The sequence below is a fragment of the Neofelis nebulosa genome, chromosome X (genome assembly GCF_028018385.1).
Source record: "Neofelis nebulosa isolate mNeoNeb1 chromosome X, mNeoNeb1.pri, whole genome shotgun sequence".
NCBI lineage: Eukaryota > Metazoa > Chordata > Mammalia > Carnivora > Felidae > Neofelis > Neofelis nebulosa.
Window position 1 is genome coordinate 55,898,942 of NC_080800.1, and position 14,177 is coordinate 55,913,118.

General features: G+C 37.9%; 1 pseudogene; it reads left to right on the forward strand.

Moving 5' to 3' along the window:
- Window positions 1-12,492: 12,492 nt before the first annotated feature.
- LOC131502078 (thyroid transcription factor 1-associated protein 26-like) lies at window positions 12,493-13,249 on the forward strand (annotated as a pseudogene).
- The last annotated feature ends 928 nt before the right edge of the window (window positions 13,250-14,177 follow it).

Sequence of the window (14,177 nt, forward strand, 5' to 3'; positions counted from 1 at the left end):
GTCAGAGAAAGACAAATATCATATGATTTCATTTGTATGTGGAATTTAAGAAACACAACAGATGAACATAGGGAAGGGAACAAAAAATAAGGTAAAAACAAAGAGGGAGGCAAACCATAAAAGATGCTTAAATACAGAGAACAAACTGAGGGTTGCTGGAGGGAGGTGCATGGAAGATGGGATAAATGAGTGAGGGGCATTAAGGAGGGCACTTGGGATGAGCACTGGGTGTTATATGTAAGTGATGGATTCCTGGGTTCTACTCCTGACACCAATACTACACTGTATGTTAACTAAATGGAATTTAAATAAATAGATTTTTAAAATAAATAAAAATAAAAATGGGTTTCCCATTCCCTACAGTTATATGGATTTCCTAGATATAATCCCCATTGATTTTCAAAGGCAGATGATATGGGACCTTTTCATCTTCTGTAGTATTTAGTGATTGGGGTGCCTGATGTGAAGCACAGACTCCTTGCTTCTCAGGGAGAAGCTCCATATTTATGAAATTCCTCCCTATTGTTGATTACTGCTCCTGGGGTGTTTTTTTGTTTGTTTCTTTGTTTTTGGTGAGAATATCTCTCTGCCTCTCCTACCAGTTTTGATGCTATCCTTTATCCTTTGTTGTGGAGGGTTTGTTCATTCATTTTTCAGGCCTTTTTCAGAAGAAATTATTTTTATGTAGTTGTAAATTTGTTGTATTCATGGGAAAAGTTGAGTTCTGGATCTTTCTATCCTGCCAACTTAAACAACTCCTCACTAGATTCCCAAATTTCTAGAACAGTTTTCAGTTTAAAAAATTGTTTATGATTTTACCTGTGATAAAATACACATAACACAAAATTTACCATCTTAACCTTTTTAAGTGTATGTTTCAATGATATTAAGTACATTTACATTGTTGTGAAGCCATCACCAACATTCATCTTGCAGAAATGAAACTCTATAGCCATAAATAATAACTTATTATTCCCTCCTTCCCCAGTCCCTGATAACCTCTATTCTCTTTACAGCACCTATGAATTTGATTAATCTAGGTACCTTATATAAGTGGAATGGTATAGTATTTGTGTTTTTTGTAACTGACTTATTTTTTATCATAATGTCATGAATGTTTATCCATGCTGTAGCATGTGACATTTTTTTCTTTTTAAAAACTGAATAATGTTCTATTGTATGCACATACAACCTTTGGTTTATCCATTTACTCATTCATCCATCAATGGATACTTGTGTTGCTTCCACCTGTTGATATTGTGAATAATACTGTTATGAACAGTGTGTACAAATATCTCTTTGAGACCCTTGTTTTGATTTTGGGGGATATATCCAGAATTGGAATTGGGGAATCATATGGTAATTACAAATATATATATATATTTAGAGGGAGATATGCCATGGTTTATAATTATTCTCAATGTTATAAGTGACAAAACTAAGTTCAAAGATGAGTAGTGATGTCTCAAGGTCACATAGTGAAGACAGACATATAGCCAAGACTATGAGAAAGTTCTACTGTCTTGATGATCCTAGAATTCAGATTTTGAATGGCCTTTCAAAACCAATGAATCTGAGTACCTATTTATTGTTGGAGACAAAATACTGAAGCCTAGAGAGCAAAAGTAATTTATACAAGGTTGCACAGTGAGTCAGTTGCAGAGTATGATATATGATACAGCTTTACTGACTCCAAGTTTGGTAACTTCCCCTTTAGACCCTCTAGCAGAGAATGATTTGGCACACTGAAAATTGTATCCGCTGCCTACCTCTTAAGGAACTGCCAATTTCTTCAATGGCCCAATCTTCTAAGGATGAAGACTGGGTGGTAACGACTGTAGGGCCATCTGTATTTCTCAGGATCTGAAAATTAGAGCAGTTTGACTGCTAGGGGCATCATATTAAAAGGATTTTTAGCTAGTGTCAACAGTGGTGAATAAACACTACAGAGTCCAGATTGGCTTCACCATAGCCACTTGCAGACATGCTTGCCTGACACAATTTGCAACAAATGTCCAGACATCTAAGGGATCTTGACATACCAAGAAAGACAGGTGATCCAGAAGAACTTTAATGGTTTTCAACTGAGGCAACCTTCTAATCTTCAAAAAGCTCTTGCATGTATTGGCTTATGTGAGCTTCACAACAGTCCTATGAAACTACTTCATTACTCTCATTTTAGAAATAAAGAAACTGAGGCATGTAGAGGACATATGACTTTCTTGAAATCACGTAGCTGGGGGGATGAACCAAGTCAATCTGACTCCAAGCTTTATGCTATCATCACTGTCTTTTCTAGGGCCTATGGTTGAGATAAAGGTAATGTGTGACATCAGCTAACTTTCACACAGACTGCCTTGGGCCTCAAATGTCCAGGTTTCTTTTTTTTTTTTTTTTTCAACGTTTTTTATTTATTTTTGGGACAGAGAGAGACAGAGCATGAACGGGGGAGGGGCAGAGAGAGAGGGAGGCACAGAAGCGGAAACAGGCTCCAGGCTCCGAGCCATCAGCCCAGAGCCTGACGCGGGGCTCGAACTCACGGACCGCGAGATCGTGACCTGGCTGAAGTCGGACGCTTAACCGACTGCGCCACCCAAGCGCCCCTGTCCAGGTTTCTTTAACTGTTTTATCTTGGTGGCCTGAAAGCTTGATGCCATAAACCAATCATTAAACCAATGCTTTGTCTATAACAGGAGTTTTTGAAGTGTGGCTTGCTAAGCCCACAGCATTACCTAAGAACTTAATAAAAATGTAAAATTTCTACCTCCATCTAAACCTACTGATCAAAATCTCGGGGGTATGGCACAGCAATCTGTGTTTAACTAGAAAGTCATATGGCCTCTAAAAATCTCATTTTCTTCGTTTCTAAAATACAGGTTATGAAGCAGCTTTATGGGGCTGCTGTGAAGCTCACATAAGCCAACACATGCAAGAGCTTTTAGAAAAATAGATTTTACATAAGTAAGTAGAAAAACATTTTCAAAGAGTAGCAAAGTTATTCTGGATCACCTCTACTTCTTGGTATGCACCTTAGTGAAAGTGAGAACTTCACCTGAATTTTGCTGAAAAAGCATTCAATTGTTGGCCTCAGTTTGTCAGTACAGACCTAGCCCAGGTGACCTAGTATGCCCCAGTGTCTCTATCTGTAAAATAGGAAGTGGCATAGTTCATCATATCTTCTTGGATTAATAGTGAGGAAGACCGAAGCTTGAGTACAATGGCTACAGTATAGAATAGAGTCAGACAGACCAGGTTTGACCCCTACCTCTTAACTGTGAGCTGCTTGTTTTTTTTTTTTTTTAACCTCAGTTTATTTAACTATAAAGGGAAGGATTCATCCATTGTCTTAAACATTGTGGGTCATTATGCAAGGCAGGCAGGAAATAAGATTCCATTTTTAAAAATTTTTTTTAACGTTTATTTATTTTTGAGACAGAGAAAGACAGAGCATGAACGAGGGAGGGTCACAGAGAGAGGGAGACACAGAATCTGAAACAGGCTCCAGGCTCTGAGCTGTCAGCACAGAGCCTGATGCAGGGCTCGAACCCACGGACCGTGAGATCATGACCTGAGCCGAAGTCGGACGTTTAACCGACCGAGCCACCCAGGCGCCCCAAGATTCCATTTTGTAAACATTCTCCTTGTCATCATTGCCATTGTTTGAGGCCCAAAGTCCAGAGAATGGATGGCTATACCATGTCCAGGAAATAGGTAAGCTTATTATTGGTTACCTACACCACTGTTCAAAGTACAGATGCCATGGCACTACCTACACAATCAGTACAGATCCACTGCCAGGTCCCTGCTCATGTCTGTGCAATTGTTCAACCCCAGAGCATAATATTATGCTAGTGCTATGTTATGTTTCCTGTCATAAGCATATCCTTGTAAAATAAAGTGTTCTTAAAGCCTAGATTGTAATGATTTATTCTAAATGACCCATCCTGACTGATTCTTACTCAAGAGCAATCAATCCAGACTGGCTCAGAACTTATGACCTGTGTAGCTTATCACAAAAAAATTCACTGAGCCAGTCATATTTTTTTTGTTACTCATACTTTCTTCTTCCTTCAATTATGAACCTCTGATACAAGATGGAGCCCAAGCATATGGATTTTTTTAACACTTCCCTGATGATTCTGACCAGTCAATATGAAGACTTTGTGTTTGAAAACCACTGCTTCAGAATATATTTAGATTTAAAGAAAGCATACAAGCACTCCTTAACCATCCTGTGCTTTCCTTTCCTACATTTATATGAATAAAAGTAGCAATATCATTTACTAGAGTACTTGATGCAAGTAATTGAAAAATATAGGTCTTGTCACAAAAAGATTTTCCATAATACTATCACTTTCAAGCAACATTTGTGGTTTCATTAAATAGTTGAAACTGATCTAATTATCTTCACTTTACAAATGAGAAAACCCAAGATCAAAAAGGCTAAATGACTTAACTAACGATGGCCAACAGAGACAAAGCCAAGATCAGAAATGTAAGTCCTATAAGCCCACTGTTCTTATTTGCTCTAAATCTCTTTTCTTATCTATAATTGCAATTCTTCTTCCCTCACAGCCTGGTTTCTTTTCAACCTGGCCTCATTTCTTCCCAGTCCAGGACCTGTGAGTCTTATTTATTCTATATAGCTTCACTAACATACTTGGCCTGTGGGGCCTCTGTTCCAACAAATGTGTGGGAGAGAATGTTGTGCAAACATGCCCTAGCACACCTGGCTCAGCTGAGTAGGGGAAGTAACATAGCCTAAGGGTTCTGACCCTTCCATAGGAGTACACCAGCAGCACATTCTGGGCCAAAATAACCTACAATTTGCAGTCAACACAGTTCTGAAAAGTGGCCGAGACTGTTTTTCCCATCCACATGGTATTTCCAATCCAGGGAGCTTCACCATATAACCTTATAGTGGTGGTGGTAGGAGTCCTAGGTAGAATTGACCAACACTAAAAAATCTTGTGAACACTAGCCTGGAGGTCAGCATGTCAAGTTTCCGATATTCCACTTTTTGGGTCTCAGTGTCCCTACCTATAAAAGGAAGAGGTTAGGCTCTGTCATTTCTAAAGTGCGTTTTGGCTTTGACATTTTATCATTCTAGGCAATCAACTCTTTATAGAATGCTTCAGATGTCTGCAAGACTTGGCTAGAGAGTGGAGCAGACCCCAAACCTAGGTCGTTAAGCTTTCGGCAAAAAACCTGGGGAATGTGGGCTCTGTAAGCAAAATTTCAAGATTGGCATTTTTCTCACGTTTAATGCTTTAAAGAATAACAAAGTAAGTGAAAATTGAATTTAGAAATTATACGCTTTTTTAATTAGCAGAAAATTTGGATTCTGCAAATGATCTAATTAACTACCTGAATTATACTGAGTTAGACTCCATTAGAGCCCACCCAAGTCTTTCTCCATCCTTATCCATGAGTCTTCTTCTTCTCTGCAGCACATGGAAAGACAATGGCATATTAAAGGCCAAGATGGAGATGGGATTTTACTCTGAGAAAAGATTAATCTTTTGTCCTTGGCACAGCAGTACTAAGAAATATTTATTTAAGCATTTATTTAATCAATAAACATTACAACACCTACCATATTCCAAAGACTTTCCTAGACACTTGGAATGTAGAGATCAATGAAGCCCATAATAATTCAAAGCAATCATGTGAGCTTTCTATTTTTCTGTCCTGGGTTGAACAGCTCATGCCTTGGATGGCCAAAATACTAGTGTTGGCAAAGATTCTGACCTTCAAGAGGGGGAAAGAAAAATGGTGAAAATAAAGTTTTTAGTTACTCTTTGTATGCCATCAATTGGCTGGCAAAGCTTAGATCCCAAAGGGACTAGGAGAACATAGCCATACATCAACAATATACAAATTCCATATGAAGGACCTGTACCATCTCCTTGATCTTAAATGACTTGGTCTGAAAAATCCCAAGACTATATATCCTTAGCTCTTGATTTGTCCATTCTACTCTCTTGATGTTGAGTTTCCCTACTACTTAACTCCCAATCCTTTTCCCTAATAGAAGAAAACTTTTTCTAAAGGATAAAAATATGAAATTTTCCAAGGTTTAAACTGAAGAATGCTCAGGATAAATAACTAAAGTAAAGGAGCCAACTTGCCGGAAGACAGTGTTAGAGATGCTGGAACCATTGCCCTTTCCCAACTAAAGATTCTCCCTCCACAAAATTATTTTCTGGTCGCTACTGGGAGCAAGTCATGCTTTAAAAAAAAAATTAGTGAGGTTTAGGGCTGAGCGCATCGGAGGAATGTGGACATTTAAGCTTTTTCCAACTTACTCTTCCAAACGTAGATCATGTGTTTTCTGATTTGGGATCAGGGGTCCAAGACTTCTCCACATGCTATCACTCTAGGACTGGATGATACTGAGGCTTAAGGTCAGACTCATGATCAATCAGAACCCATCTCACATCATTTAATAGAGGTCAATAATACAGATACCCTTGTAATGAATTTTGGCTAATGTAATTTATCTGTAAGTCATTCCCATCTTACACAAGAACAGAGAATTTGGGGGATTTTTTTTTTTAATTTTTTTTTCAACGTTTTTTATTTATTTTTTTTTTTTTGGGACAGAGAGAGACAGAGCATGAACGGGGGAGGGGCAGAGAGAGAGGGAGACACAGAATCGGAAGCAGGCTCCAGGCTCTGAGCCATCGGCCCAGAGCCTGACGCGGGGCTCGAACTCACGGACCGCGAGATCGTGACCTGGCTGAAGTCGGACGCTTAACCGACTGCGCCACCCAGGCGCCCCGAGAATTTGGGGGATTTAAAACAAGTGAAGTCTTCCTAACTGGCCTTAGTGGGATGATCTTTCATTCCCTTAACCGACCATTGCAGAGAGGATATCAGAAAGATTGGTTTTCCTTGAAGCTTATAAATGAGAGTCTAGACTGAGTGGAAAGATGCCCAAAATATAAAGAAAACTTTAATGCTATAATTAAAAGACCAACTGTGCTCTGTTCTTGTGTATTATATACAACAGTAATTCCTGTGGATCCATGAAATGTGTCCTGTGGAGTTGACACTGCTCTGCATGACCATTTCAAGACACTGGGAACTTTCTAAATTCTGTGCCTGGCTTTAGGCAAAAGCCAGCACACAGATCCTCCCTTCCTGCTCCTGGAGCTTTAGAAGCATGCTTATGGCAAAAGGAAAAGTATATTGCTAAGTCAGCATTCCCCAGCCCATTCAGAAGTCTCCTCCTAAGAAGCAGAAACTGATTTGCATGGCTCATATTGCACCAAAGAAAACATCCCCCAATGTGCTATTCTTTTTTGAACTGACCTGTTAGGGACAGGCCATGGTTGGCAGAGGACAACAAGCAGAGGGTAAAAAGAAAATGCGACTTCTTCCTGCTTTGGGGTCTGTCTAAAAGATGTGCAGAGGATTTCTGTTATCTTTAATTTGCCTAAGTGTTATTGTTGTGTGGAGGAACCTGAAGTACCAACCTATTAAACCTTGGTAAGATGACATAGAGCTGGGTAGAATGAAGTTGCTGAATGTGAAGCTGAGGAAGAAATGGCTGAAAGAGAGGATGATGTTTTCACTGTGACTCACCAAGGGTTCCAAACCCCTATCTATAGACACCTCCAAGAATGGGGGATCTGTTGTAGCTACTCTAAGATTCGGCATATTTTAGGACTATTTCATACCCTGGATCTTTTGGTCTGAAGAGATACATTCTACATCCCGCATTGCTCTCTTGACCCAAATCCCTCTCCTATTCACAAAATAGAACTAAAAGGAAATAACTTTTTCCCTGGCTTTATTCTAGTCTAGATAGCATAGTCCAAACCCTCCTTACTCCCAAGTCTAGACAAGGTTTCTTATTTCTCTCTCTACCAAACTCCACTTCCCTATACACACACATTACCTGGTTCACTTGACAGGCTAAGGGCCAAAATTAAGCCTTCATTTAAAACTGGGGAATTTAATCAGGATCCCAGAGGGTAAAGTATACTGAACTGGAATAAGATCTGACTTTGGGAGTTGCCTCTGTTACTTATATGTTGTGCGATTTTGACAAACTGCTTTACTTCTCTGAGCTTCAATTTATGACTTGTAAACTAGGGATACCTATCTCTGACTAATCCACAGCCCAATTTTTTTTCAAAACTGGATGAGATAATGGAGATGAACAGACTTAGTAAATGATGTAACACTTTGAAAATAGGAGTTATTGGAGGATGAGGTCTAATAAGTAGATTAGGAACCTCACTTCCTGGATCCACTAAAACTGGACCATCACAATAACTATGTAACTGAATACTAACAAGACCCTTCCCCATTTTCGGTCATCTGGGGAATGAGTTACCAGGGAGGAAGTGTGGTTATGTGTTGTGGGATATTCCTAAGGGTAAACATTTAAAAGCCATTTGTTTGAGCATCAGTTTTGTACCCAAGTCACTGTTATAACCATGAACATAATATCAGTTAATACATAATGCAGCTAGCATTTACCAAGTACTTCTGATAGGGTAGGCATGAGCTAAGTGCTGTATTATATGCATTCTATCATTTAATTCTCACACACCCTATGAAAGGGATTATTTTTATCCCCCTTTTATAAATAAGGTAACCAAGAGACAGAGAAGTAACAGAACATAGAATCACTACAACATGAACCTTGGACATTTTAACACAAAGCACATTGTCTTAAGCCTATTTAATACCACCTATCCTTTCTCTGAACCAAACAGAGCCTGCAAGGGTTCTTAAGGTCTCCTCCAGCTCCAATACTCTGAAGATCTATGTTTCTGTTTTTAGAAGTTGGAGAATTAAACATAGCCATAGGAAATAGAGATGAGGTAAAACTGCTTTGTGCTTTCCCTCTGAAATCATCCCCTGAGTAGCAGCGATAGTGGAAAGGGAAAAGGAACTTTAAAACTTTATCATCAGATATTTACATAGCAACTTTGTTTCAGGAAATTTTCTAAGCACCTTACAGATAGTAAATAGTAATTTAATCCTCATGATAACCATCAAAACTGAGATACAAGAGCCCAGAATCACAGATAGAAAGTGGCAGAGCCAGGGTTCAAATACAAGCAATTTGGCTTTGGGATGTGTGTTCTTAAGCACTATACTACGTTGTCACTCTATTTAATAGTTGCCATATGCCAAGTACTCTGCTAGATGATTTCCATAAATAGTCTTCGACAATATTATGCTTTTCACAAATTTTTATTCATAGAATCTCTAAACCTGAAAGTGTACTCAGAAGGCTTGGGTTCTAGTGGTGGCTCTGCTTCAGAGTTGTTGTGTTGACTTGTGCAATTCCTTTTCCCTCTCAATTTTCTCACTTGCCAAAAGAAGAGACTGGGCTAAGTTGTCTCTGCCTTTCTAGGATTGGTGTGATTGTAGAGCCTATATTTTATCTTGTTTGTAAACCAGAGGTCTCTTCCTCATGGCCTCTCTTAGGATCTCATCTTTTGTTCAAGGGTGCTCTTTGCTCAAAGGGGGCAGTTACAACCAACCCAGCCTTCTGTAAGCAACTATTTTTTCTACTCACCAGGCCCCTTTGGCTTAGTTGCTACCATCTGGAGTGAATTACACTCACTCTCACCTCAGCAACTCTGCTTCCACCATTCCTTCCAGTTATTTCCCCAAATTGTTAAGCATCTTCAAGACCCAGCTCAAAACCCACTTCCTATAGGAAGCCCTTAAAGCTCTTGCTGACCACCATCTACCTAGACTCAGCCAGAATTTGACTCTCAATTACGCCTTTCCTGGTGTGAGCTCTCTGAGGCATATCTCATTTGCTTTAGTTTTTTTTTTTATTCCAATTAGTTAATATACAGTGTAATATTAGTTTCAGGTGTACAATATAGTGATTCAACACTTCCATATAACATCCAGTTCCCATCACAACAAGTGCTTTCCTTAATCCCCATCACCTCTTTAACTCATCCTCCCACCCACTCCCCTCTGGTAACCATCAGTTTGTTCTCTATAGTTAAGAGTCTGTTTCTTGGTTTCCCCTCTCTCTCTTTGTTTCCCTTTGTTAATTTGTTTTATTTTTTAAATTCCACCTTTTTAACTGAAGTATGGATGGCATACAATGTTATATTAGTTCCAGGTGTGCAACATAGTGAATTGACAATTCTATACATTACACAATGTGCACCACCATAAGTGTAGTTAGCATTTATAAGCAAACAATGATGTTACAATATTATTGACTATATTCCCTATGCTGTACTTTTCATACCCTTGACATATATTTTATGACTGTAAATTTGTACCTCTTAATCCCCTTCATTTATTTTGCCCATATAATCACTCCCCTCCCTTCTAGCAACCACCAATTTGTCCTCTGCCTTTATAAATATGTTTTGTGGTTTCTTCATATCTTTTCTATCCCTACTTCACCATCAGAGTGACTATCACAATGCCCAGCAGATAACTAAGTCATTCATTAATGATTTGTTTAAAAGAACCTTATAAGAGCCTTCCTAAGGTCATTGTGCCCCCATCTCATGGTCTGAGACAGTCTGAGACAGGCAGCATCTCCTCTCCCTCCAGTTAATTAGCTGCTCAAGACTCCATTCTTGTTTCATCTGGTCTTCTGAGGTGAAAAATGGACATCCCATGACTTTCCCTACTTAAAATATTTGCATGTCCTGGGCACAAGCAATCAAGCTCATTCCTGCATAAATTTGCCTCCCTTTCTAGAAGAGAAACGAATGAAGTTTGAATTTGGAATAAGGTTTGTGCCTAGAATATCTCCAAGGCACTTGGGGTTCGTTTGGAAGTTTCATTCTAGCTGGCTGAATTTTCTGTGGTACTGGACTCTTCATTAAGAGTAGAAAAGCTAGCTATACAATTTTTCTACAGCCAGTGTAGTACAAGCTGCAAAGTACTTAGGCACAGATGTCTAATTAATTTAGTGGGAACATTACAGAGATTATATGAATAGAGACAATATTGAGAAAGACTGACTCCCTACAAAATCAATGAAAAGGGGACGCTGGGAAAAAAGAGTACTCAAATTATTCTTCTTCTACCTTCCAGCTGAACCCAAATATTTGACAAATTTAATCGATTTATATTGAGTACTTACTATGTAGCAGACAATTCACTGTAAAATTTGAAGACCATAAAGTTGAAGAAATCACAGCCCCAACCTTCATATTATCTAGTAGAATCCTCTTTGTGTTTCTCTTCTCAGATCGTATGGCTGAAATTGCCCATCCCCTTGAGTCATGCTATTTACTTACCAAGCAATGTAACAGACTCCAGCTTTCCAAAATATCAAAGTTCAAAGTCAAATTTAATCTGTGGTCTATGTGAGACTTCTGAAACTCTCTTTTATGTGTGGTGCTTTGGCATCTTATTTTTTCTCTTCAAGACTGAGTTTGGACTTCTGTGAGCAATCTAAATGTGTTTTCACTTTCTATGATTTCCCTTTTCAGTGCTTCAGATATGGTACATGGAATGAATGGAGCTCTAGAGTCAGAGAGACAGAAGTCAGACTCCCAGTTCTGCCATGTTTCAACTGTGTGACACTAGGCAGGCCACTTAACACACTGAGTTTCAGTCTCCTCTATAAAACAAGGGTATGGTATCTATTTCACAAGGATAATTCAAAGAACTCATGCTTGTAATGCACTAATTTAGATGCTATAACATGACAGAGGCATTATAAATAATTCCCTAGCTCATTCCCATATTCACTTTCCCTATTACATTTTGAGGAAAAAGGGTAAGAAAACGTTATCTGGTTTTCTGAAGCTGAATTTGAGGTTAAAATGGAAAGCACTTTGTAAAATATAAGGTGCTATGCACAAAAGATGAATTACGTGCCATGATTCTCTAACACATTTGTGTGTGTGTGTGTGTGTGTCTATGTGTCTGTGTGTTTGTTTACTGTTACTTCTTGGACTATTACTTTTCTAACTATTACCTTTACTGATTTTCACTTCCTCCTGCTAGGCTCCATGAGGGACTGTTTCTCAGCTTTATACTTTTTTTCTTACTCAATGAACTGATTTTGCTTTCCAAATTTAACTGTCACTTCAGGAGTTATAAATCAGGGCTGAGTCCTGCCCTCACTAGGGTGTTGTTGGAAAGAGCAAAACGTCCTTAATATCAAGTCCTCAGAAAATGGTGAAATACTTTAAGAGTCTTGTCAACACAAGTACAAATGGCAAAGCTACATAGATGTTGTTGCCAAAATAACATGACATGAAAAGAAGGGCCAGGACTTGGAGTCAGAAATCTTAAGATCAAGGCTCTCATTAGCTCTGACACAATAACTCAGATTTATATAACACATTACAGCTGAAAAATGCTTTCACATATGTTCTCTCACTGATCCACTCAACTGGCTTCCCTGTTCCAAGCTCTCAATGCTCAAACCCTTTTTGAAACACAGACCCATCCATATTCTAAACTCTTCAAGGGCACCCTACTACTGATTAAATTATTATTAATAAAGTATGACTTGGCTGGTGCACCATGGCATCAGTGAGGCCAGCAGTAGGGTGGCCGCCAGGGAATGTTTGGACACGTAGCAAAGGATTTTCTCTGATAAGATTCAGGAATAAGAATGTAAATAAGAGGACAGGGCAATCTAATCATCTGCAGGCCATCATGAGAAGAGTTCATGAGGGACAAGGCTTTGCATTGTGAATAAAACTGAAGATTCAGCAAAATTTCAAGAAATTGCTATGGAGGGAAAAGAAGGCTCAAACCTCACAGGAATCCCAATCCACAGATCAATACCCTGGTCATCTGAAACATCTTTATTTAGCTGAAGAGAAAAGACTCAGGAAGCAACCTAGAAAAGTTGAACAGCCTCTGTCAGAAGAACAAGCTGATCAAACTTTGCCCAAAAAAAAAAAAAAAAAAAAATATATATATATATATATATATATATGGCATTGACCAAGCTTTGTATGAAGAACATTCTAATGTTAAGCAGCAGAACAAGGTAGCATAAGAATAAACTCCATTACTATTCCAAAGAAAAAGAAAACATCAAATCAAAAATTGCATGAAGAATATGAACAAGCACAAGCAGAGTGTGCTGCTAAGAAACAAGAACTTGAGAAAACAAGAAAGAAGAAGCTCAAAGGCTCTATAAAAAGAAGAAAATTGAGGTATTCAAAATACGTAGCAAAAAGTCTTAAAAAAGGGCCAACCAAACTTGAATTCACAAATGGAGTATCTTCTTAAAAAATATAAGAAAAAATTAAATCACACATATTCTTGAGTTAAAATATCTGCCTTCTATTGAGTTCTTTTGTATATGTACTGTAACTCCTAACAGTTAGCTAAATTTGTTAACATAAAATGGATTGCTGAACTACACTAAGAACAAAAAGTACAAATATTTTTATTTTTGTGAAAGAAAATTTTCTATGTATGCTCCACATAACATATTATTTGTTTATTTGCCTTTGAAGGAAGGTGGCCCCAAGAACTGAAATAAATTTCTATTTGAACATGTTTAAGCATGTAGTATTTTTGTGCCATATGAAATTCAGATGCAATAAAATTTGTTGAAAATAGAAAAAATAAAATAAATTAATAAATAAAGTACGATATATCTATAACAATAAAATGTCATGTGGTCATGAAAATGAAAGAAATAATTTTATATGTAATTATATGGAATAATTTTCAAGACACTGTAAGTAAAATAATAATAATGTGCATAGCAGAGAATAGAGTATGCAAACATTTATATTTTAAATAGGAGGTGATATTAAATATATTTTTGAATAAGTATGGAAAGCAAACTGGCAGCCTTGGGTGTCAAATATTTGTCATAAATTTTCTTTTTACTGGTTATATTTATTATATGCATGTTATTTTTTCAAAAGCTTAAAAAGCTTAAAATGTCAAAGAATTCTCACCAACTTTAAGATTAAAGTTCAAACTCTTTGGTAAAGACCCAATAATCTGACACTAAAAGATATTTTGTAGCTGGTAACCAACTATTCCCAAGTATACCCTATATTTTGAGCAAGTTAGACTAGAGAGCAACATACAAAAGAATGAAACTGGACCACTTTCCTACACTATATACAAAAATAAACTTCAAATGGATTTAAAACCTAATATGAGATCTGAAACCACAAAAATCCTAGCAGAGAGCACAAGCAGTAACTTCTTTGACATCAACCGTAGCGACTTCT